Here is a 27,668-nt window from a genome sequence, read left to right as displayed (position 1 = left end):
GATAAATTTTAAGACCTAAATAAAATTTGTAATTGCTTAATATATACACAGAAACGTCAGTGTTATGTGATAGCATTTTAACCACAGGAACTAGCCTCCTTTTGCATACAGTGACTCTGGATCTTTTCATGACATGAATTCAGATGCAAGCAAATAATGGAGAAACAGACAAGAAGATCACTAAGAGTGGAAATAGAAATGAGAAAGAGTAAATATAAAGTGAGAGGTAATGAGAACCATGTAATGCAGGTGTCTTAGGCCTTCTCACAGAGGTAGCGATAAGAAAGCAAAGGAGGGCTTCCCTGGTGGCACAGTGGTTAAGAATCCGCCTGCCAATGCAGGGGACACGGGTTCGAGCCCTGGTCCGGGAAGATCCCACATGCCACGGAGCAACTAAGCCCGTGCGCCACAACTACTGAGCCTACGCTCTAGAGCCCACGAGCCACAACTTCTGAAGCCTGTGTGCCACAACTACTGAAGCCCGTGTGCCTAGAGCCTGCACTCTGCAACAAGAGAAGCCACTGCAATGAGAAGCCTGCGCACCGTAACGAAGAGTAGAGTAGCCCCCGCTCACAACCACAGAAAAGCCCACGCACAGCAACGAAGACCCAACGCAGCCAAAAATAAAATAAATAAAATGCAATAAATTATTAAAAAAAAAAAAGCAAAGGAACATAAGAGATAAGATGCCAGAAACAAATTAAAAGAGGCTCAGTGACATAACCACCTACTCCATCTCCGAATTTGCTATTGACGTTACTTGGTGACTGAAGGAAAGTCTGTTTCAACTGAACATCTCAGCACTTCCTTCTATTCAATTTTCTTGAGATAAAACACAAACACACACATACACGGAAGGAATTGTTTTACCAACTGGTAGATTAAGATTCACCTTAAGTTTGATGTTTTGATGATCCTGACATCTTGAATCCAACAAATGGCAGATGAAAGTTATAGAGGCATATTTTCTACAACTAATATATTTCAATGTAGTGTATGAGTTAGTTCCAGAGATCAAATTCAGTAGAATGTAATTTCCATAGGGGCAGATATTTTTATTTCACCATCCAACTCAAGCACCTAGAAGGGTGCCTGTCATATTGTATGCACTCACACACTATTTGCTAGATGCATGAATAAATCTAGCAAGAAAAAACTGGCTCAATCATTGATCTAAAAGCAAAACATGCATTATCTATATTGTTTACACGAGGTTAAAAAATCAATTATCCACCTTAGTTGAGAAAAATATGGACTATATTAATTAGAGCTGAAGTCTAGAATTCAAAATTCAACAATACCTATCATATTTGCTATAGAAATAACCTAATTTTTATTTTAAGGATTCAGTATAAAGCATTTGAAAGTATCTTGCCTTATGTTTATCACATAACAAGAAGTCATAAGTTTCTTTTCCTTTTTCTACTTTTATTTTAAAAAGTGAATTTTAAAAAAAATCTAATTAAAAATAACTGTATTCATATTATGAAGGGCTATCAGTATTAACCTGGGATCCACATGATAAAATAGAAAACATATAGGCTTTTGCATTAGACTAACCCAAACCTCAACTTATAAGTTGGCCTAGGACAAATTGCTTTGCCTTTCTGAACTTGAATTTCCTCAACTATAAAACGTAGGTGATATTAGCTTTTATATTACAGTGTGATGGTGAGGACATAATGAGATGACTCACTGAAATGTTTAACATTGTATCAGACACATAGTAGCTTTTCACTAAATGTTCTTTAATTGCACCCTGTTGCCAGAGCAATATGTACTCATCAAATCTCACATGACATTTTGGCTCATCTGTTTTTAAAACCATAGAAAACATATATGCAGTTCCTGAAATGCAAAGATATGATGTTACATGACATCATTTAACTAATAGTAACAGAGTCATTTTCTGAGTTATTCCCAAAAGGAGGAATTTGGAAGACTGAATCTCCAAATTTGACCCATACCACACAGAAATTCTCTGATAGGCAAATAATGAACGATCTGAGAAATTCAGCACTATTTTACATGGCCACAAGGCAAAAGATGATCAAATAGTGACAACAGAAAAATAGTATGTGGTGAATAATTTCACTGCAGATTTTCTCAAGGCGTTTGATTTTCTAGAGAATATATGATCAGATTCATTCAACCAGTCAATGACTGTCTTATTTTAAGTCAATCAAAAGTGATGTGTTTATAGTGCCAGAAATTATGCTTAGAAACTATTAAACATTTCATATTGAGTCACTCATGTTTTCCCTGGTATACATTTGCATTAGTAAATTGATTACATGAAATACACACATATATTTAACAAAAATGTTTCAGAGAATGAATGGTTCAATGAAACATTTCTGTTAATTTGACACTTCACACTTAACCCATGTTTTTCATTCTAGACCAAAAAAAGGAATGAGGGTAATAAAATATTCATTAACTGCACTGAAGCCCATTTATAGCAGATGGTCTCTGGAGGGTAAATTTCAAAACATTTGCTAGAGAGCACTGTGCAAAATATGCAGTTGTCCTGACACAGCAACTAGTGTGAAGAACAGCAAATACAATAGTCATTATTAGTAAGGGAGAGGATCATCCATTGTGAATCACAATGCAGCTACCTTTTGTCATTTAGACTAAGAAAAGTATGAGTCACATTAGCTGTTGCTTAAAATTTAGGGGGATTTTATAGATAGGTAAAAAGGCACAAAATATGTCCACAGCTTCATCAAGAATTCCTAAAAAGTCTTGATAAATCTCCTTTCAACATTCTTTAAATTCTTAAGCAAAATATTTAGGAACATATGGTCATGGTAAGAACCTACAGGTATTGTAGGGTTGAAGGAAAAATGGAAGGAGGAAAATTATGTATATATAGATGGATGCATGGAGAGGTGAATGGATGGGTGGATAGATGGATAGCTAGATAATTAAAAATATCAGAGGCAAAAAAATGTTAAAAATTCTAATCAGGCTATAAAACCAGAGATTAATGTGCTCTGAATCTCTCAGAACCAAATGTAAGTAGATAATATCTTAGGATAAAGTCAATATTTTCTGGTTTGCCCAATTGCCTATTTGTTCAGAAGACTAGAACAATTACACAGATTTTTCAAACTCTAACTTTGTGTATGTTGCTGACTTCCACTATAAAAAATACTTTGAAATATACTACTCTTCCTTCAAAAATTTGGAAAGATATGTATTTTTAATTCATTTCAAATCAATTCTTCTTAATAGTGAAAAGTTTGGCAAAATCTTCTATATTGTCTAATGCATGTTGAGTTAACACTTTTTTTAAATTTGTAATTGTGGTTAAAAAAGCACATAACATAAAATTATGGTTAAAAACACTAACATAAAACTGTCCATCTTAACCATTTTTAATTCTGCAGTGTCGAGTATATTCACACTGTTGTACAACAGACCTCTAGAACAGTATCATCTTGAAACTGAAATTCTATACCCATTGAACAAAAACTCTCTCATTTCTCCCTCCCCCAGCCACTAACTACCATTTTGCTTTCTGTTTGCCTCATATAAGTGGAATCATACAGTATTTGCCTTTTCTGTGACTAGTTTATTTCACTTAGCGTAATGTCCTCAAGTTTCATCTATGTTGCAGCATGTGACAGGATATCTTTCCTTTTTTAAGACTGAAATAACATTCCATTATATATATATATATTCATCCATTGATGGATATTTGGATTGCTTCCACCACTTGGTGATTGTGAAAAATGCTGTTATAAATATAGATGTCCAAAAAATTCTTTAAAAAACCAAATAATTCTTCAAGACCCTGCTTTCAATTCTTTTAGATATATAAGAATTGCTGGATCATGTGATACTTCTAATTTTAATTTCTTGAGGGACCACCATACTGTTTTCCATACTGGTTGCACCATTTGGTTGCACAATTCCACCAGCAACACACAGGGTACCAATTTCTCCACATCCCTACCCATACTTGTTATTTTCTGTTTTTTGGGGGTTTTTTGATATTAGCCATCCTAATGAGTGTGAGATGGTATCTTATTGTGGTTTTGATTTGCTTTTATCCAATGATTAGTGATGTTAAGAATATCTTCATATGTTGGTTGATCATTTGCATATCATCTTCGGAGAAATGTCTATTCAAGTCCTTTGTCCATTTTTAATCAGGTTTTTTTTTAATTGTTAGTTGTAGGGATTTATATATTCTCTAGATTAACTTCTCATCAGATATATAATTTGCAAATATTTTCTCCCATTCCATAGGTTGCTTTTTCAATCTGTATTGTGTCCTTTGATACACAGAAGTTTGACATATTGCTATTTGTCTGCTGTTGCTTTGTTGCCTGTGCTTTTGGTGTCATAGCCAAGAAATCATTCCCACTTTGAATGTCATGAAGCTTTTACTCTATGTTTTCTTCTAGGAGTTCCATAGTTGGGGTCTTACATTTTGTGTTTTTAATTCATTTTAGTTAATTTTTGTAAGATAATTTTATTCTTTTACATGTGGAATTGCAATACTCTTTTCTCACTCTCCCTCACCCCTCTCTCTTCCTCCCCTAGGCATTTACATAAAAATAAATTTTTGATTTAAAAAAGAATCATCACCTGCTATTACTCCATATTTTCCTTTTCATGCTTGCATCTATTGTTTGGAATATTACAATCAGCCTCAATGAAAATTATCATGATAAAATAATCAAAGATTAGCATATCAGGTGGAGAATAAACAGAAGTAGATGAATACTTGAGACAAGATTCTTCTCTTTTTCTGCAAATATAAAGAGAAAAAAGCTACAAATTTTGACATAAAAAGGGAAGTGTTTCCAAGCAACACTTCTTTTTTTTGTAGCTGCCCCTTAACAGACTGCCTCATGTGAGTCTCAGTACTTAGAGAAAGTTATTTATCATTTATTTCTCACAGAAAGACTAGGAAGATAGAAGACATTCAATGTTTGATTTATAAAATATAAGTACTGGTAATATAATATTGCATTGTACATGTAAAAGGATAAGTTTTTCCAGTGAGTCTTTATATAATTGCAACATTTGTTATGAGATTTGAGTCTATTCCCAGCTTGTTCCATTATGTCATACAAATCTGCCATCAGGTAAAAATCCTATAAGGTTGCACAAAAGCACTGTAAGTTAATTATAAGTAAAAACCCTCAAAATCTTGATATTACTACTTTTTAAATACCCCTTACTGTCTCAGATGTATCAAGAAACAACCACTATTGAGACTTAATTCTATGTGAAATCTAATTCTCTCCAGGGTACTTTATATGACTTATTAAGATAGTCTGTTGGTAGGCAAAATTCTTCTCACTGTGACCAGAAGACTTTAAAATTGGTGGCAAAGGAATCTGGATATTCTCAGAGAAAAAGAATCACTGAGTTGAGTATTTGAAGTTAGTTTTAATGTTCTAATTTCATGTGAAAATATAGGTGCAAGCTCAGACATATTTTGATACAAGTATCTGGGAACTAGATATGGAACTAAACAATTTGCAGACCTTGAAATAAGTAGAAAATTATTCTTGAAATCATGTTAAAAAGCAAATGTGAAATTGATCACATTGGAATAAAAATAATCATGACTAAAATGTTTTTCATTACTGTAGGACTTGTATTTAAAAGAAAATTATTTTCTACATCTTGGATCACTTATGTATAATATTAACATTTAAAGAATTATTTTCTTCTCAAATTTTTATTACATGTAAAGCAGATAAATGAATCAGAGCCTTTATTAAATAAAGTAGGTCAAATCAGTATTCTACGAATCAAAAAAGCTGTAAGGAGGCTATAATTGATGACAAAATTCTAATGATAGAGCTGTCAGTCAAAGTTACTATATTCCACAAGACACTTGATCATTTTGCTAAAATATTTTTTTCAAAAAGTTCTTATTTTCTTTTTGGATTTTATTTAAGTATATTTGTACAAAATCTCAAACATGTCCAATAGCTTCAATCACAACATTTGTATAGTCTGTATGATTTATCATGTTCCCAGGCTAAAAGAAGAAGAATGAATGCCGCTCTGTATTAGTAATTCATCCTAGGACAATGTACAGACAGGGGACTAAACAAACAAGCAAACAAACAAAAACCAACTCTTCATACAGATAAGAATTCAGTCTGTGATTTTTTTATGTGTGTCTGTTAATTAACTGAGAGTTTAACTTGATTTAATGTTAAAATACCAAAGGCGTGAATTTGATTTCACTAAGAAAATACTTTCAAAGCAAGCAGACTAGAATACTGATGCACTTTTTCATTAGCTTTGCCTGATTTTGAGATAATTTTATATGAGTGGTCAACACACGAAATGGAGAATACTCAAAGATTCCCAACTAGATTTAGTGACCTTCTATATGAGTCTAAAATGATCGTGTGTTGTACTGTGAACTTTTCACAAACATTTTCTAAGCAGTTAATGCAATCCTATTTAGTCCTAAGCACAACATATTTCAAACATTACTCTGCAGATTGAGTTCTCTCTATTAAAGTTAAGTGATAGACTTTAAAAATCCCTAAAAATATCACATGATCATCAGGAGTAGCAAGATAAGAGTATTTCCAAGTAGACTTCCTCAAAGGCTAAAGTCTACTCATAGCATGTGAAATGGTCTAGTTGTGATTACTCAAGGCAAAGGGTTTCTACATAAAAGAATAAGTTCACCAAATAATAACTATCATCCCACTTCATTTTATGCTTATGTAAGAGTTCCACTGGCTTCTAAACATAGAATAACTTTTTACAGAACCGTAGAATTTTGGAGCTGGAACAAAGCTTAGAAATAATCTGTAAGGAACTCAAGGTCACAAAGCTTTAAAGAACAGAAATTAATGAAACAAAGAACAAGGAAACAAGATAGATAACATGAAAAACCCAAAACTGCTGTTTTGAAAGTACTGATAATAGACAAAACTCTTACAAGAATGACCAAAGGAAAAATAGAAAATCACAAATAACTAAAATACAAAATGAAAAGGGGGACAGACTACACATACAGTAGATATTTTATAAATCATAAGAAAATACAATGAATAAGTTTATGTTAGTGAAGTTGAAAACTTAGATGAAAAGAACAATTTCCTAGAAAAATATAAATGATCAAAATGCATACAGTAAGAAAGAAATAACCCAACTGATTACTACCACTTAGTAGTAAATCTTGAATCAAGAAGAAAAAATTCCCCCCAAAAGATGCCTGGCCCAGGTAGATTTACAGGCAATTTATACAAAACTCAAAGAGATAGATAGTAATTCATATACAACCTGTGTCAGAGGAAAAAAAAAGAAGAAAGCTGCCCAGCACATTTTATAAGACTAATATAATTTTGATACTAAAACTTAACAAAAAAAGTGTAACACCCAACTTTTAACCAGCTTCCCTTTTAATTAGAAATGCAAAAACACTATATACAATACTAACTATTTGAATCCAGAGTGATTTAGTCAAGATTCACCATAAAAAAAATCTATGAATTTAATGCACTATGCTAACAAATAAATAGAGACCACATGGTAATCCGAAAAGAGCCTCCCTTATTGAAAATTTCTCCTAAAGGATCTTTCTATTTTAAGTACTCATACCAGGTAGATTTTCAATATGTCATGTATCTCTTCCATAAAGAATGTGATAGAAGACTGAAAATGTTTTATTTCCCTCCAAAATAATTAACATTTAAAATAGAATTTTAATTACAAATGTTATTTTTTGCTCTCCTCATCACTTAATCAGGATGCCGCTGGGTTTATGATACTTGGGAAATTTTAAACAAGGTCTGAACTAAAAATTTAATAAAAATATATATTACCTAAGCCTATAGCATCTTTATTGATACTGGCTGGCAACCTAAACGTGATAAGGATCATATTTTAAGAGTGTGCAAATTCAAGTTACCCAATAACTTCATGAAACCTCACCCCATTAAAATATTGAGTGTACAAATTCTAACTAATGGAGTTGAGCAATCGGGGTAGCAGAGAGGAACTCCAACAAGAGTGTTAAAGAGAACAAGAGAGCTCAGAAGTAAGCCACTGCACCATCTCCTCTCCTCCTCCTCTTCATCCTCCTCTATCCTAAGAAAATTAATGGCTAACTCCCACATGTTATTAAACAAGACAGTCTATCTAGATTTAAACAGTATCCATTCAGGAAAAAGCAAAGAAAGTTTCAAGTATATTTGCAAATTTGAATGACTGGGTTCCTGGGAAATGAGTGACACTGGATAGAGGGATTTGTATATGGGTAATCATGTCATACACTTGCACCATCAATTAGATTAGAATTCTTAAGGGATGTCCTAGGTTCATTGAGAAGATTCACTCTTTCATAAAGATGCATGAATTTGTTAGGGGAATCCATACAAGGTAGTTGATACCTCTTGCCTTAAGGTGATATTCAGTTCCAAAACTTTTGTACAGACAAACGTTCCTCAAGTTTAAGGCTTCACCTTCTGTAGATCAATTTAGGTTTTATTCTATGTAGACCAAAGCACTTGCTTGTTGCAATTTTCCTTAACTACCAGTGGATTTAGCAAGGATATATACACAGCTTTAATTGCTTAAATCCCTCACCAACAATTTTTTGACAATGTAATCAGAAGATTAAATGAAAATGAAAATATTACAGATAATAGTATCTGCATATTTATTTTTATCTACCAAATACAAGATGATCACATGTTGACGAAAAACATCTTTTAAATGACAGTATAAACATATATTATGCCTCACTGCTTTTCTTTTTAAATGTCTAAACATATAAAAGCACTACATGAAATAAGACTATACTTGCAAGATATAAAGTATTTTTCCTCCTTAGCAATATAATGCATTATAATTTTAATTCTATTTATGTCATGAGTTTGTTCTAAAATATAAACAAATGCTTTGGTTTTTTTTAAACAAGGTTTATGCAATACAAGATGACTCCTATCCTTCTAGGAAGAATCTCTCACTGAAATGGAAGGTAAATTCTGTAGTCATTCACTAGCTTTGCCGTTTCCCAATTCAATTAAAATGTTTTCTTTAAAAGAGCTTCAGTGATTGCTAAAAATAATATAAATGGCAAAAGCATAAAGGAACTCAGTTTATCACATTAAATTGGATATTTCACAATATCTCCATCAAAAAGTTAGATGAGAATTTTTCATTTTCAAAATTATACACATCTAAATAGAATTATAAACATGCTGTCATGGATCTAAAGAAGGATAGGAATCTCTTCTGAAATTATACCTATTCATTCTTGTTCAGAAAATTATTTGGATTATTTTGAAACAAATGAAAAGAATAAATGTTGAAGAAATGTAAGTTTAGCTAATTTCATATGAAAATTATTCAATAGATTGAGCATCACTTGAATGAGAGTCTTTGGTTAAATATTTCCAAACCTACAGTCTTTGTATTGTATGGTAAAGATTGCTTAGTGCTTATTACAGCTGTAAACATTTAATGGCTGATAATTAAACAGCATCCATACTGAATCCTGTAAGATTTAACTAAACAAAGAACACTACAGATGTGAGATTTAAATCACTATTTATAATTACATGTAAAACACAGTAGCTGATGTGAGTACATGAAAGTCCAATAGAAATTTACAATTTCATCTCATTTAAAAAAATTTTTGTTCTGAATTCCTTATTCCATTTTTTATTATGAAGTGTTTTTTCAACAGATAAAATAAATATGTCAAATGTGCTTATGAAAGTCGGTTCTGAGTGAAGGAATATTGTCTCAGAGATATTTCTTTATTCTATTGATTCCAAAGATATAGCAAAAAAGAAAATGAAGAGAAAGAAAAGAAAAAGAAAGAAAAGGAAATAGAAATAGACCCTCACCTAACTACACAAAATCAAATAACGAAAAGTGGGAACTAACCCAACACTGTCATTACATGTATAGATAGCTAGGAAGGAAAATGAAAAGAATTTTATTTTTCTTCAGTTTCAGTATCGTATGAAACTCATATTTGAATATTAATTACAAAAAGTCAGTGAAGAATGTTATAGTGAAATGATTTAGAGTGAACTTTAAAAAATTTAGACAGAAAACCTATTAAATATTGAGAAATTTTCAGCTTTCTTTATTCATTATTAAAGATGCCTTTGGTATTTTTACCCATTCAATGTACAGGAAATAACAGTGAACATGGAGTATTTTATAGTTGATTACACAGACTAACTGATTACACGTATCATTCAATATACCTTTCCTAACAGTAATTGTTCAGCATCTTATTTGTGATACATTCCTCTATGGAGAAGGAAAACAAAAACGGAATGTGCCAAAGACTAAATTCAATTTACACCATTCTCCAATCCCATATGCCCGTAATGTTTCAGGATCACAGATGTTTACAATGAGAATCTTGTCAGTGAGGACACAGACCAGAAATGCAAATGGTTAATGTTCAAGTAACTAACAAAGAATGGCGTGAACCTCCATATTCCTCATCTCCACAAGCATAAAGAAAGGGACAATTTATTTTTAGTAAATTATGGGAGTGAATTACACCCTAATATCTAAATTAATTACCTGGTCATTCTTGATTAACACTTCCCTTGTCACTACTGTATTGCAAAGAAGTACCAAATTTAAAAATCTGTAGGTGGGCTGAGAGGAACTATAAATTGCATATTCAGCAAGAAATAATTTGTCAGATCATATATGCTTATTATACCCATGTATAGTACCATAATTGTCCATGGCATTTTAAAATAGATGAAACAGTCTCAAAGTTATCTATTCAAAAAGAGGATTCTGTTAAAGGAAAATAAATGGATCCTAGCAATGGAGCTGTCCAGGGCTCCATATGCATGTGACAGTTTCTTATTTACATGTTGCTCATGTTTATGCATGTTCAGAAGAATACAGCTGCTATCCCATTCTCCAGAAATCACAGATACCGGTCAAGTCTACAAACGGTAGCCACATTTGAGCTTGTAATGTATGTATCATGAAAAGCTAGAAGCCCTAATGTTAGGGAGGGGGAAAACAGGACAATTTGCTTTGAAAAGATAACAGGCATTTTTCAAAAAACAAATACTGTATATTCAGTTCAGCTCCTTTAGGTATTTTCGTGTTATAGGAATTCTGTTGGTGATGAAAACAGCATTCAGCCAATCAAATGGCAGTACCCTAGTGCCATCCAAAGTAGAAACCTAGTGTTTAAAATAACCCTGATGAATTATTCATAGAGCTGATGTTTATGCAAATTAGAGAATCATGCACCCACCTGACCACCACGGGATGAAAAAAACACAGGGAAAGAAAAAAAAACTCACCATGCTTTTAGCATTCTTCAGAACCTATGTAATCAAATGATAATATTCTTTCATTAAATGCATCAAGGAATTACAACCTTACCTGGTTAGTTTGTAGGGCCTTCAGATTTTCTGGATGAAATAACAGACTGTGCGTGCAACCAATAAAACTGAACTGAAAAGCTGATTAAGGGCACTTACTTAATGCAAAGCCACTCACTGAATATTCATATGATGCCTGTCTTTATGCAAATTAAAGCAAAAGAAAGCCCAAGGGGATTGGTTGCCATAGCCTACAAATACTGTGTATAGCAGAAAATATAGAGAGTAGTGACAAATAAATCTTGCAATTCATAGCTTTGAAGCAACAAAGGAGAAATAGTAAAATATTAAAAAGCCTAGGTGAATTACAGTTTTAAAGTTCTTTATTTAATCATATTACTTTAGGACTATTGACTGTTCCTATCGCGTAATGATCTATAATTATCTTAATGCCAAAAGATACCGTCACTTGTGTTTGTTAGCTTTATTTATCCTGTAGTCATTTATAAGAGCAGATCCCTTAAGCATAGACTAGTAAAGAAGAAACAATTATAATAAAAATATAACCCACTACGCTAAAAACTAAACCCAGGGCCACGTGTGGCCCTTTGTTAAGTCTTTCACGTAGTGATCCTTTTGTGGAAAAATCTTACGAGGGAGTGAAGTGTCACTAGAAGACCTCCAGCATTAGGTTGAGCTCTTCGCTTTCTTAATACTGATGTATATCTGCTTCATTTGAAATGGAGATTATTTTACATTAGAATAGATACTGTGAATCTTTTGGCCAAGAAGATTCTGGCACATGCAGTTTTAAAATCCAAGGATTTTCACTTTTGGAACGCCAATGCAATAACATTCTCTGAAATGTGTGCTAATATGTTGTGTCCTAATCATGAAAAAATGTGAATCCTCACGTATGTATGTGAGAACCAATTACAGGCATTGACAGGATTCATAATATTTAAATAATATAATGCATGTCTGGCATAAAATGTTTACATTGTCAAGGATATTCTCCATCTTTTACTTTTTTAATGAGTAAGAAATGGAGATGGTTAAAAATGCTGGAATGCATCTGATAGGTTTTTTTGTTTGCTTTGGTTTTTCTCTTTGTTTTCTGGAACATACTTTCCAAACTTCAAAACTAAGAGAACATGTTCTTCATGGCAGTTACCACTGACTGAAGAGTATTTATCATTTCCGGTATTTTCCTAATAATTCTGACATCCTCACTCCAAAATCACTCTGGTCTCCCCCATACAAGATAATGACTTTTCAAATACTTTTAAAAAATAAAAATATTTAAAGCACCTTAAGCATCTATCCAAAGCTGGCTACACTTATCATAAATGCTATAACAACTAGATCCAATGTTTATTACCTTGATCACGGATGTATGCATATGTCTAAACTCATCAAATTGTATACATGAAATATGAGCAGTTTTTTGTATATTAATTAGACCTCAAGAAAGCCGGGGTGTGGGGGAAGAGACCAGATCTAATGCCTGGACACAGTTTTCCTGGAAAGCATTTAAAAAGAAAGATTTCTTTGTGGCACCTATGGTGGTCTAATTATATCTTTCATGGTTTCAAATAATTTCCTTTCTTTTAAAGTTGCTCATTGGCTTTCCATGAGAGTAACCCTCATAAATGTACACTTATAAATCCACATATATTTTCTATAACTGATACCATATGTATGTATTGATTCTCATTGATTTCTCCTTAAGATTCCCTTTCCTTAAATTTCAGAATTGACTTGAAAAACACAGTGTAATTGACATATATTTAGAGTAAGGTTGGAAAAATTTTGGAAGCTGTGAATTTTCATTATTGTTTATTGGTTAGTTCTTTCATTTGATTTATTAATTATCATATTCATACATATCTGTTCCAAAATACAGAATAAAAATTAATGGATAACTAGTAGTTCACCTGCCGAGTAATCATGCAATTCTTTCTCTTCTATTGATTTAAGAACATATTATTTAGAAGGTGGACTAGTAATTTCTTAAAGTTTCTAATTAAATCATCTTAAATTTAAAAGTTCTAGGAAATAATATTTAGGTTAATCAGCAACAGTTGCCTTTTTTGAAGCTTCCCCTTCTCCATAAAAACTATTTTTTTGAAAAAAATCAGTGGACGTAGTCAATGATCTGTTCCCCCGCTCTTTCTCTAAAGAGCATTTCTTCAAGTAGTTTAATTACCAATAGAAACACTTTTCTGATAATACATACTCCAATAGCTAATAATAACAATAATAATTATAATAATAATAGTTATTATTATTGTTTGATTTTGTTTTCAATATAAGTACCCTCAATGAAAGCCCTAGAAGAAATGCTAAAATTACAAAACCAATCAACAACGTAACAATGCATTTTCATGTTAGTAAATTCAAATTTTTTAAACGTCAAAATTTTTCAACTTTCAAATTAAAATTCAAACACATTTTTTACCAAGACCAGTTATTGCTTATTCAAGCTGCATTGGCCATGTTTTGATTACAAGAGAGCTAACACTTCCTTCAGAAAAATATTTCTATTTTCAAAAAAAACACATTACACACACACACACACAGACACAAATGAACTGCCAGAGCAAAACATAAGTGGGTATCATTAATGTCATTCTTTCTCTGATTCCTGATATCATTAGTGGGATTTTTCTTTCCTTTTCTTGGATTTTATCTCTTAATCTCTGGCCCTTATACAACTCTAGGGTATTTCTGACATCTTTAAAATATTTATAAACCAAATCCAAACTGCCCTAGGCCATGGTCATCTCAGACCCCTTATCCTGTCTCTATGCAGGGCAAGAGTAGCTTATTCAGTGAACTAGGTTCTGTAGAAAACCAAAATAGTCTATTCCACATGAAATAACCCCAAACTTTTGAGACTGAGTTAACTGATTTAAATGATGGATTCATAATTTCAAGTTTCATAATTCTTTCAATTGTCTACTATGTGATCACAATGAAATGCTAAAGGGCTATTTATAAATTCTTATAAAGGTTTCCTAAACAGAAAAAGTTCAGCTCATTTGCCATTTATGTTAGAAGCCGAGTCTCTCTTTTGAAGCCTACTCATTGGACTTTATATAATTAATCCAAAGACTGTGAAAGAATATACAGAAGCAACTAAAAGTCAGTAAATCAATTGGTAGTCCACTGGCCCAGATATAAAATTTGGCCAGGGGCTGGCTTCCCCCACCCCCTAAAAAATAAATTTGTAAAATTTTTGGTCTATAAATGTTTTTAAATTAAAATCAGTTGTCAAGGTTTAAAATTACAAGGATTTACATTTTGAAAAAACAGAATTTTCTGGTTTTCTTGGAAAATCAGAAGGAGCTTTACTCTGGGCTGGCATTGCCACAAAGTAACAACCCCCTGGGGCCAGCTAGGCTTGCTCCCTCTAAGCAGGTCCCAAGCTCTCCACCTGCCCTCGGTTCTCACCAGGATGCTTGCTCTTTTAGGCTATCCTTGGAGGCGTCTGAAATTGTGACATGAGGCATTTGAGTTGGACTTATGAAATCTGGGGTAGGCACTGAATTTTGAGACTGTTTTCAATCTACTGTACTGTCTGATTTTTATATTTTTACTTGATAGATGTATGTTTATAAGTCTATTGTTCAAGAAATGATTGAGAATAAAAAGTAATCTGCACAAAGGGTAATTGACACTAGGTAGGCTGCTTCCACAGGTACATTTTGACACTCCTGCTTCTATCAGACATAATCATGCTATCCTTTTTATAACAACATCAACAAAAACATCTTGAATAGAAAAGTGAAATAAACATCAATACTAATATTTTACAGATAATTTTCCTGTAGCAAAACAAACTTACACACACACACACACACATACCCTACAGTAGGTACATTACTGTTTACTATACCCTTTTTAGTAATAACTTCAAAGGCAGAATCCCTGGGTTCTTTTCTCTTTACTCCTTGCTTCAACTTTCAAATACCTCAGTTTTCTAGAGCTTATCTGTGGTTTCACCAGGGATCTCAGTCCTCATAGTTTTCCATTCATAATTTGTACTTGATACTCTGCTTCTCTAATTTGGTGGAAAAAGAAGAAAAAAAGTTCTCAGACACTCTTGAGAACTCCTACATCTTCTCCTCCAGGGCCCCAGCGCATAACCAAGATGATTACATGGGTCTAAATGAACCCTTTGGCAAGAAAACTTGTGATCTTCTAGTCCAATCATAAGAGGCAATTTTTCTTACTATTTGTAATGGAGAAATAATCTATCCACTCTACAATCTCACCAACAATAACTAATAACCCTTAGGTTTTGGTTGAAATTTACCTCATCCTTAGCAAGCATTGCTCACAAGTGTAAGCAATTACACCTATAGTTAGATACATACCATTCTTTAGTAATACCATTACATAGATTTTTTTTTTCTAAAAAATGCTCTATTCCCACAGGTAAAAACAATATTTTAAATCAAGTCAAAGAAGCTTAACTGCTTTTTGAACATTATGGTTTTGTTATACATTAAGATGAGAAGCTTGTGCATAGACAGCTAGGCCCTCTCTATCCCAAGCTGAAAAGTAGGCCAGTGTTTCTTCCTTTTTCTTCCCCTCCCCTCTGCTTGGGTTGCATGGACCCTGCATCATGATTATAGACAGGCCCACTACTTTAAGCTCTCCTGGGCGATATGCCTTTCTCTGTTTGTTCTCTACATCTCAAAATTCTTTTTACTGTTTCTTTTTATGGGCTCTGACTGATGTCTGGTTCACTGAAATTAATTTGATAAGTTCATTTGAAACAGTTTAATAGATAATAAAAAGGCCAGTGGCAGAGACAATTTGGTTCAAATGAATCTTTCAAATCATGCTATATAAGTAAGTATCTGCCAAAACAATATTGGTTCTAGTGGTACCTAATTTAAACTTTGAAAGCAACGCAAGGAGGTAATATTAGAGTAAATTCATTGGAAAAATCATTTACAAACATGGTACAGATTTCATTTGAGTGAGGGAATGGGGAACCTCTAATTGATGGCTTGATTAACCTATAGTTTAATACTAGTGTAGGTACTATTGTTGCAACCCAGAGTCTCATTCACTAAGGTAACTTTTGAACTTACATATTTCAAAGCACAGACTGGTATTTTGATAAGAATATTTTCAGAATAACAAACAACCACTGTCTTGAGGTCATTATCCCACCTCAAGGCTGTTGCAGTCCACTGTATCTGTTTGCATCATGATCTCCCCATCTTCACTGCAATAACTTACAGGTTTCCCGTCTATTCTTTTATCTTTCTCAAATATTTAATTACTTGACTTAAAGGTTTCATTTCCAATGCATCTTTTATAATCAGTTTTGGTATCTTCAACTTCCACTTTATGAAATTCTGGACTCAACATCCTTACATCTCATCCTAAACATCTCATTGCCACTTCTACAAACTTTGAAACTTGGCATCACCTGGAATATTTCTGCACGTTTCTTTCTCCTGTACCTCCAGCTCACCTATTTCATCTATTCTATCTAAATTTCTTTTCATTCTCTTTGTATCTAGTGTATCTCTGTTTTTATTTTGCTCTGTACTGATCTGAATTCCATGATTAGCCACAGCCAATGGGCTCAAATTCTCTCAACTATCTACCTCAAGAGCTTTCCAATCTAGAGATTAAACCCCACGTACATTTCCTTTACTCCCATTCCCATATAGTCATGCGTATGAAGTTTGAGGTTTCTATTTTTTTTGAGTGAAATATAAACTCATGTTATTATCCTAAGCAATGAGATAAAGCACATCTCACATAAGTTCCTTCATACACTTTATCTTCCACCCAGGAGGAGTAGGATATGATATTGAAATGGGTATAACAATTGCCAGTCATACATTTGACATTATGTATATGCATAAATCTACCACTACCCTAAAGATATAGGATATCACCATTACCCCAAAATGTTCCTTTGTCTTCCTTTCTGGTCAATCTCCATCCCCCATACCTGGTACCAGACAACTACTAATCTGCTATTACTATGAAATATTATACTTTTCTTTTATATATAAATTCTATATGATTTCATATAAATGGAATGTAGTCTTTTGTGTCTGGATTCATTTACTTAGAACAAATGTGTGAGATTCATTCATGTGTTGCACATATTAGTGGTTTATTCCTTTTTAGTGCTGAATAGCATCACATTGTATATGTCACAATTTGTTTATCCATTCACCAGTAACTAAGCATTTGGATTGTTTCCAGTTTGGGGCTATTATATGTAAAATTTCTATGAACATTTGCAAACAAGTCTTTGTGTGGACAGATGCATTGATTTTTCTCAGGAAAATACTTAGGATTTGAAGTAGTGAGTGATGTGATAAGTATATATTTAACTTTTTAAGAAGCTATCAAACTGTTTTCCACATGACTGTGGAAAACAGACTTTCAGGTGGCCCCCATGATCCCTGCCTCCTGGTGTTCATGCCCATTTATAACTCCCACCCCTAGAGTGTGGGCAAGACCTGTGACTTGCTTCTAACCAATAGAATATGGCCAACATGAGAGAATGCTATTCTGGTTAATATGTTCCCTTACATAAGACTCTGTGCTGCAAGTAAACTCACTCTAGAGTCTCTCTCCCTTGCTGTCTTTGAAGAAGCAAGCTGCCGTGAATTCTACAGCCACAAGTAAATGAATTCTGCCAGAAACCTGAGGGAGTTGGGAAAGGACCTCAAGCCTCAAACGAGAACTAGCCCTGACCACACCTTGATGGCAGTCTTGTGAGACTCTAAGCAGAAAACTCCCCTTCCTAAACTCTGCCCAGATTTCTGGCCTAAAGAGAGTATGAGATAATAAATGTGTGTTGTTTTAAGCCACTGTTTGTGGTAATTTGTTACACAGCAATAGAAGACTAATACAGTAGGTGTATTACTTTGTATTCCCACCAACAATGTGCATTCCAGTTTCTCCACATCCTTCATTTGATATTGTCTGTCTTTTCCATTTAACCATTCTAATCTAATTTAGAAAAATGTTTTCATTTTCTATAAAAAGGCTTGCTTGGATTTTGATTAGGATTACATTAAATCTACAAATGAATTTAGGAAGAATTGACAACTTCACAATATTGAGTATTCTGCTGAATGAACATGATATTTTTTTCCATTTATTTAAATCTTCTTTAATTTCTCACAACAATCTTTGTAGTTCCCGGTATCCAGGTCGGCACCTGAATACGTTACGTTAAATTTAGCTCTAAACCATTCATGCTTTTAATGCTAGTTTAAATGCTTTTTAAATTTATAATAGTTGATTTGTTACTGTATACAAATAAAAATGATTTTTGTACATTGACCTTGGGTTCTGTTACCTTACTAGGCTTTAGATTTTATTTATGACTTCCTTGGCATTTTCAAAATTTGTTTGGGTGGGCTTAGAGTAGCCTTGACTCTAGGGATAGTTTAATTCTACATGGATCTTCTGGAGTTTCTGTTGAATTCTCTGAGTGAACATCCAAAACTCTCCTCTCTGTGAGCTCTGGAAAGTGTTCAGCTTAAAACCCTGGTCCCTCTTTGCCCAATGCTTGTCTATCTTAGTGTTCAGCAAAGACTCAAGAAAACTCCTATGCAGAACTTGGAAGCTCTTTTTCTGCATATCTCCTCTTCTCCATAACTTTGGCCTGCAACTCTCAGGTGCCTCAGCTTCTTTGAACTCCAATCTCCATGCTGTCAATTCAGTAAGAGCATCATTTTGCCCTCCATGTTTCACAGTATCCAATGTGCCTCCCTGCAGAAAGCCAAGCAATCATAGAGTTCAGCCCTATGTTTCCCTTAATGATTCTTACCTGCCTGTTCTCCAATGTCTTAAACCGTTCTTTTAGGCATCGAATCCAGTTTTATAATTGTTCTTTTAGGCATCGAATCCAGTTTTATAATTGTTTTCAATGGAGATATAAATCCAATCTCTGTTGCTAATCATGGCAAGAAGTGCACATCTCTTCCTGTGTTTTAGACTTAAAATTTTTTCCAATTAGGTTATATTCTCTTTCATTTTTCACAGACTATTCACAATTTCTGGTCCACCAGATACCATTTTTTGGCATGCTAACAGAATTGAAAAAACCCAACCATATTGAGCATTGATGAGTATACAGCCATTAGGCATTTCTTTCAGATATCAATAACTAATATAGGCAAAAAATAGGTAAGGCTATAGAGAATTTTAAGAGCACATTTAATAGATTTAATCTAATTGATTTGTACCGAACTTCCTACCAATAATAGAAAATATACATTCTTTTAGAATGTACACAAAACATTAAAATGTTAACCATTTGACCTCAACATAATCCCAATCATTCGAAAAAGTATAAACCACACAGATTATAATACTGGCAACAATGTAATAAAGTTTATAATTAACAATAAAAAGTACCTAAAAATTTATGTTCATCTGGAATTAGAATATGCACTTTGAAATAACTCTTAAAGAAGCCTTCAAAAGAAAAATTGCAGATAATAATGGAGTTGCATCACATGCAAATTTAACTTCTTTAGATTCAAATATGGTTTCTTATATGAGAGAAAAAGAGTAGGAATGAGATGTAAATAACTATATAAATAATGTGGTTGATTCTGCCTGCCACTCCACTCAAAGAGCAGATGCATGTGGACAGGGAGGGGTGTTCTGCTGTGTTAGCTCTGCTGTTCTTCATGATGTGGCTCTTAACACCATGTTGAATAGGGTTCACGCCATTAAAGATACATTACGGTGCCTTCCACTTTTGGTAATGACAGAACAGGTAATTTGGACCAAACCACCAAGTGAAGCCCCCAGAGGAGGATTTATCATGAAGCTAATGAAGTTTAAGTTTCAGGGCTCCTCACTCAATATTTCCTCTTAAGGCCTTGTATCTAATTTTGTACGATTTTTCTTAAAGAGGGACCCACAAATTGTTTAAGTTCAGATTCCACAAAACATGAGAGGCAACCAGAAAAATATTCGAGTTCAAAATGATAGTGAGAAGTAACCATGTCAATGTCCACGAGAATATAGAAACCCAAGAGCACTGGGTCTTCTGAGCTCCTTTTGCGCAGGAGATATTTGCAGATTTAAGAAGCTGAGCAGTACCTTTGATAACCACTTTGATCTAGAGCAACAAAAGCTAAGTCCAAGGCTTAGGAAGGCAGGTGGTCCTGGTGAACAACCCCTGTGTGCCACACCTTAGGAACATGGACAAATAGGAAGTACTACAACCTTTGCAAGCAGGTGCAATGAGCTTTCAGTCATCTGGGTTGCACAGAAAACTTCACACTTTGAAACTGACTGAAGGTCATCTGTTTTGCTTGTGCACCCAAAACCAAAAGAAAATTCTCTCTAAAGGTAGATAACTTCATTTTAGGTTTCAAATTATTTCTACAAATTATTTTTCAAATAGAACATCTATCACACAACCAAAGGTGAGGGGAAAAGACAACATAAGCAATTAACACTATAGACAATGAAATAGATCCACAGGCACACTAGTCAATGAAATTACCAGACACAGATTATAAAAAAAAAAACTATGCTTATTATGCTCTTGGAATTAAAAGCATAATCTCCAAATGTAAACTAAGAACTGGAAATTGTGAATAGTGATATAGCCTATTAAAAAACCCTGGAAATTCTATGGCTAAACTGCACACAGAAACATAAGAACTCCCTCAAAGCACAATGGCAATTAAGACGTACACAGGGAGAGAATTAAAGAAATGAGAGATAGATCAGAACAAGCTGCCCCTAGAGTAATGGAAATAAAAACAAAAATAAACAAATAGGACCTAATTAGACTCAAAAGTTTTGCACAGCAAAAGGAAACCATAAACAAAACGAAAAGACAACCCACAGAATGGAAGAAAATATTTGCAAATGATGCGACCAACAGGGGATTAGTTTCCAAAATATACAAACAGCTCATACAGCTCAATACCAAAAAAAAAACAAACAACCCAATCAAAAAAAGTGGGCAGAAGATCCAAATAGACATTTCCCCATAGAAAACATACAGATGGCAAACAGGCACATGAAAAAATGTTCAACATCACTAATTATTAGAGAAATGCAAATCAAAACTACAATGAGGTATCACCTCACTCCAGTCAGAATGGCCATCATCAAAAAGTCTACAAATAATAAATGCTGGAGAGGGTGTGGGAAAAAAAAAACCTTCTACACTGTTGGTGGGAATGTAAATTGGTACAGCCACTATGGAGAACAGTATGGAGGTTCCATAAAAAACTAAAAATAGAGTTACCATATGATCCTGCAATTCCACTCCTGGGCATATATCTGGAGAAAACTATAATTCAAGAAGATACATGCACCCCAATGTTCATTGCAGCACTATTTACAATAGCCAAGACATGGAAGCAACCTAAATGTCCATTGACAGATGAATGGATAAAGAAGATGTGGTACATATATACAAGGGAATATTACTTAGCCATAAAAAAGAATTAAATGATGCCATTTGCAGCAACATGGATGGATCTAGAGATTATCATACTAAGTGAAGTAAGCCAGACAAAGACAAATATCATATGATACCACTTATATGTGGAATGTAAAAAAAAAAAAAAAAGACACAGTGAACTGATTTACAAAACAGAAATAGGCCCACAAACTTATGGTTACCAAAGGGGAAGGGGGGAGGAATAAATTAGGAGTTTGGGATTAACATATACACACTACCATCTATAAAATAGATAACCAACAAGGACCTACCGTATAGCACAGGGAACTATATGCAATATTTTGTAATAACCTATAAGGGAAAAGAATCTGAAAAAGAAAAAATACATTTCATATATATATATGAAACTAAATCACTGTGCTGTACACCTGAAAATAACACGACATTGTAAATCAACTATACTTCAATATTAAAAAGAAAACAAAAAACAAAAAAAACCAAGCTGCCCCTTGCAGCGCAGATGGCTTTCTGGCCTATACAAACCTCATTAGGGGCAAAAATGTGTTTGAGTCCATTTGTTATTATTATAATCTCGTGGAGAAGTTGACTCTCACTCTGTCATTCCCAGTCCTAATTTAGGTTTGGGAAAGGACTCTGACTGGGCCATGTAATATCAAAGATTCACCCTTGGTCTAATCAACTATGATTAGGAGACCTCTGCATTTTGCAATGTCCCCAAAACACAACGCTTAGGGCATGTATACTCTAATTGCAAGTGCAGAACCTGACATCATCTAAGAATAGACTCCTTTCCATGAATGCAGTTTTCCCTTAAATTTCATTGGACATTAAAATTAGACATTTCAAAAGATATTTATCTTTGTTAAAACTCCCCAGAATATTACCCTTTTGAAATATTGAATATGTTCACTGTTGGTGAGTTTTGTGTTTTCCTATTTAAAGAGGGAATTCCATGTCATATATCTTAAGGGACACTTATTTTTCTTGATTTTTCTGTAGGATTTGATAACCTTGACTATGCCTTTCATGAAATATTCTCACATTAGCTTCTGTAACACTGCACTTTCCCAGTTTCCCCTGTATTTCTGACCATCAGTTTCTCTATATTTACTTTGTAGCCTCATTCCTTTCTATCTAACCATTAAGTACTGGGTTTTCTTAAGGTTTTGCCCTAGGCTCTTTCTTTGTACAACTCACTTCCTAGGTAATCTCTTCCATGATGAGAGCTTCAAAATTTACCTATATACAATAACCCCACATTTAATTTCTAATCAGAATTGCTCTTCTCATTTTGGAAATATGTTAAGTCCTCCAACTCAATGTTAACATGAGATGTTAATTACAAAGGAATGCAGGGGATATGGGAAGTCTCTGTATGATCTTCACAACTTTTCTGGAAATCTAAAAATTTTTTAAAATAAATTTTAGTTTTAAAAAAACCTGACAACCAGATTAAAACAGTCATTGCATAAATGGGAAAACTGTAGTGGAGGAACTAGTATGTTTATTCAATGCTAGGAAATGGAGTGTCAACCTCTACAGAGTTGTAAGGGAAAGGAAGTCTGATCTAAGGATTTTCTACTGAGCTAAATTATCATCTGATATAAAGGCAGAGACAAACACTTAATTCTTCTGGAAAAGAAAAATGAGTAAACAAAATCCAGCATTAAAAAGTGAATCAAAATTTTACAATTCAGGGAAAAAAAAGACTGTATAAACGATCTAGTGATGTATAACAAATCACTCCAAAACTTTCAGCTTAGAAGATCAAACATTTATCATGTCACAGTTTCTGTGGATCAGGAATCTGGGGGTTGTTTAGCTGGGTGGTACTGACTCAGCATTTCTCATGAGTCAGAATGTTGGCTGGCGTTTGACTGGGCCTGGAGGGTCTGCTGGAGAATCACTCAAAGGCTGTGACAAAGGTCTCAGTTCCTTGCTACCATTCTTAGGAGGCCCCAGTTCCTCACTGTCTCCCTAGGGCTGCTTGAATATCCTCATGACATAACATCTGGCTTCTCCGAGAATGAGTGGTCCGAGAGAGAGAGCAAGACAGAAGCCACAATGCCCTTCATGTCCTAATCTCAGATGTTGCTTCTTTCTCTCTCAAAGGGACAATAGGGTGAGTTAATTCCACCTCTTATCAGAAAAAATTTCAAAGAATTTCTGGACATATTTTAAAATTTCTGGTGGAAACAAGTTCCAAATTATTAATTTATTTATATTTAATATTCGAGAGTTAATTAATATCTAGAATATTTTAATGTAGTTAATATTTTAATTTCTAATGAATGTATAGTCATTCTCCTTCTGAACATTATAGGTATATTTTAGGAATAATCATATCTTGTAGGGAAGAAATATTTATGTGAAGTTAGCAATTATTTCAGTTTCACCTCATTTTCTTTTGTTAAATTCAAACAAAGCTAATTTAATTCTTCACTTGAAAATAACATGCATGGTATGTTCCTATTTATGAAATTACTTCTAGATATCTCTACATACCTCTATCCTTCTACCCACAGATGTGAATAGAGAGATGTCTAGAATGATATTTGCCTAATATTTATTATGTTTCTAAGTGATACGATTTTTTTTTACTTTCTAATTTTTATTGTTCTGTATTACTTGTGCAAAATTCTGACCATGTGGGTCTCACTTTCTCAGAGTTTACGGAACCTCAAGGCCAAGGGCTTCTTGCTAGGTAGTGACATCATGAAACGCATTATCAGTTTTTGTTCACAGAGATGGGACCAACCAAATGACACTGCCTGCTGGTGGGAGGAGAGTGCAGACAAGCAGGGGAAAAAAATATATTTGCTCTCCTCAGGGTGACATCTGACCATCTCCAAAATAAGAATATTTCATGTGATTTTCCATACCTTCTCCTTGCTCCAGTTTACTTTCTTTTTAATTAAAATTTAGGTACACAGAATAAATGTGAAGTTTCCTATCATCATCAATTTATGATGCTGATTTTATTTCATTTATCTTGTTTTGTTTTACTTTTTGTTCCCTCGTCCCCAACCCCTAATCCCATTCTTCACCCACTCTATTCTAAGATGGATCTTAATCAATCATGGTTGTCTTCTTTTAAAAATAGTCTGTAGAATTGTTAGCATTTTGCTTAAGGGGTTTTACATTTTTTTTTAAGTGAAATTTCCATATAATTTCTTCTCCTATACTGCTACAATTCTACTTTGACATTAAGGTTGTATTCATTTCATAAAATGGGTTCTTTTTCTGTCCTTAGAAACAACTTACATAAAACATTAATTATTAATTATAAAAGTTTGCTCCAGTTGTGGTTGTATACACCTGGTGAGGTCTATGAAGAAGAGCTGGTGAGTGGGCATGAATCCTCCCAGTGTCTGTGTCCCCTACATGTTCCATGTCCTCCTATTAGCCCACATTTGGCCTCCACCAACTGGTTAAAATTTTTGGTTGAATTCTTCTTACCAGATTGTATGGTGTCAAGGTAAATAAGTGCGCTTGTCCTGTCTCTCCTTGGAGGTTCCTGTCTTTCCTTAGATTTTAGGTTAGTTAGTTACTCTGACCTTAAATTCCATGGGGTTCAAAACAAGTTGTGATTTTATAGATTATCTGAATTTGTTTGTTGTTGTGAGCGTGGGAGTGGTACACTTTCCAGCTTTCTACATCCTCAGCAGAACCCAGAAGTCCATTCCTCTCTTCTGATTGCCTCCCAAGTCAAAGCCAAGTCCTAGGCTCAAATGTAATTACCCCATTGAAACCTATGGTATGCAATATAGGTTTCACTTTTATATTTGGCCTCATTTCTTCTATCTAGATTTTTCATTATATTGCATATATGTTTCAAAATAACCTCAAATCCTTTATGGAATTGATGACTAATAAACAGAAATAGACAGGAAGGTCTATCTGCTTTTTTGCCCCCTCCTCTTTTAAAGAGAATTCCAGCTTTCCTACTCAGTTACTTTTCTTCCCTTGTTTTTTGACGGGTATTATCTTTTGCACACACTTTCATTTGAAAAGAAACCTCAAGATGAAAAGGAAAAGGTAGAGAGCAGAAGACACGCAAACTAGAACTAGGGTAGGAGTTTTTGATAATTATTAAGGCTGAACATGGAAGCATCTTGGATGTGTGGGGAAAAAAAATAGGTAGAGAAAAGGAAAGTTTCAATTAGTGCCACTTGGGGACATGTATCCCTAAATGGTGTATAAAGATAGACAAACAAATAGATTATAAAACATTTTCTTTTTGGTTGTGGAATTCTTTTCTTTTATCTGAGACTGGGTCATGAATGTCATGTCATGGCTTTATCATATTGTATAAACATATAGCTTGGGGAGTTTATGAAAAAAATCACTAAAACAATCCAAAGATCTCATTCATCTTTAAGATCTTGTTCTAGATTATTTTATAAAATACACAATATTCCATCCCAATAAGTTACATATCTGTTACAGTAGAATTGATTTTTTAAAACACATGTTTTGGAGACTTTACTTTTACAAACTGCTCTAATGGTGATATGTAATAAATAAAAAGATGTATGCACTATGATGCAGAAATCCGTTTTCTGGGAATCTATCCCACAAAAGTAATGGTATAATAGCAGTAGAAAGATATTTATTTCAGTATTATTTCTGAAACAAAAACCTAGAAATAATGTAATGTCCAGTAAAACTGAATGGCTGAATAAATTATCATGTGTCATATAAAGTGGTTATTATATAAGAATTTAAAAGATTATGACATGTTTTTATAAATATTAATTTGGAAATGTGTGCATATCATATTCTTAACTGAAAAAAGCAATGCACTGAGTAATAAGCATAGCATAGTATCTTTGCCTAAAACTATATCTACATAAATATATATTAGCATATTTATATGTATAAACTTGGAAAATAGGGAAGAATAAATACAAAGTTTAAAACAGTGATTATTTCTAGAAGTTAAATCTGAAGACAGCAAAAAGGACAGAGGGGTAAACTTGCACTTTACTCATACACTATTTTAAAGTGATAGAATCAAGAATAATTTTCCCCCCAGGGTTTTTTAAATAAAGAGTTATACAGAATGCTTTAATGAAAGGTCACAAAGAGGTACATACCAAATAATAGTGATTGCACCTGGGGGTGAAGGTGGGGAACTGGAAGAGAGGATTTTCAACAGAACATTATGTACCTGTTTTGTTTAATTTTTTTCAACAAATACAAACCATGTTTTACTTAAAATAATAAAAAACAAAAATATTATTTCCTAGATTTAGCTCTATTTTTATTTTGAAGACCATTGCATTAGGACCAGGATTACTTCTTTTTGCCTCCAGCAAACCAGCCTTCGAAGAGATCCAATGTGGATACATTGTATACTCATCTACAGGCATGAAAATACATTCAGATTTCACAATGAACCAGAACAAGCCTCCAAACCACATAAACCTCCAAACCACATGATTATGTGGTTTAGAGGCCTCATTCATTCAGGTACTTATTCATTTAGCTAACTTCAAAATAAACAAATGGGACTACATCAAGTTAAAAAGCTTTTGCACAGTGAAGGAAACAAAACAAAACAAAAATGCAGCCTATGGAATGGGAGATGATATTTGCAAATGATATATCTGATAAAGGGTTAATATCCAAAATATGTAAAGAATTCATACAACTTGACATCAAAAAAACAACCCAATTGGAAAATGGACAGAAGACCTGAATAGACATTTTTCTGAAGAAGACATACAGATAGACACATGAAAACATGCTCAATATCATTAATCATCAGAGAAATGCAAATCAAAACCACAAAGAAATATCAGCTCACACCTGTCAGAATGACTATCATCAAAAGACAATAAATAACAAGTGTTGGTGAGCACGTAGAGAAGCCACTCCCTCCT

General features: G+C 33.6%; 1 long non-coding RNA gene across 1 annotated transcript in view; it reads right to left on the bottom strand.

Moving 5' to 3' along the window:
* Positions 1 to 27,668, bottom strand: part of LOC309622603 — a 40,380-nt gene continuing 12,712 nt past the window's right edge. Inside the window, exon 3 of the long non-coding RNA XR_014241019.1 lies at positions 1 to 27,663. This is a non-coding gene — a long non-coding RNA (uncharacterized lncRNA). The remainder of the gene's footprint in view (positions 27,664 to 27,668) is intronic.

The sequence above is a fragment of the Balaenoptera borealis genome, assembly GCF_965194805.1.
Source record: "Balaenoptera borealis genome assembly, chromosome: 2".
Taxonomy (NCBI): domain Eukaryota; kingdom Metazoa; phylum Chordata; class Mammalia; order Artiodactyla; family Balaenopteridae; genus Balaenoptera; species Balaenoptera borealis.
Note: the sequence above shows the minus strand (reverse complement) of the source record. Positions and strands in the feature narration are given on the sequence as shown.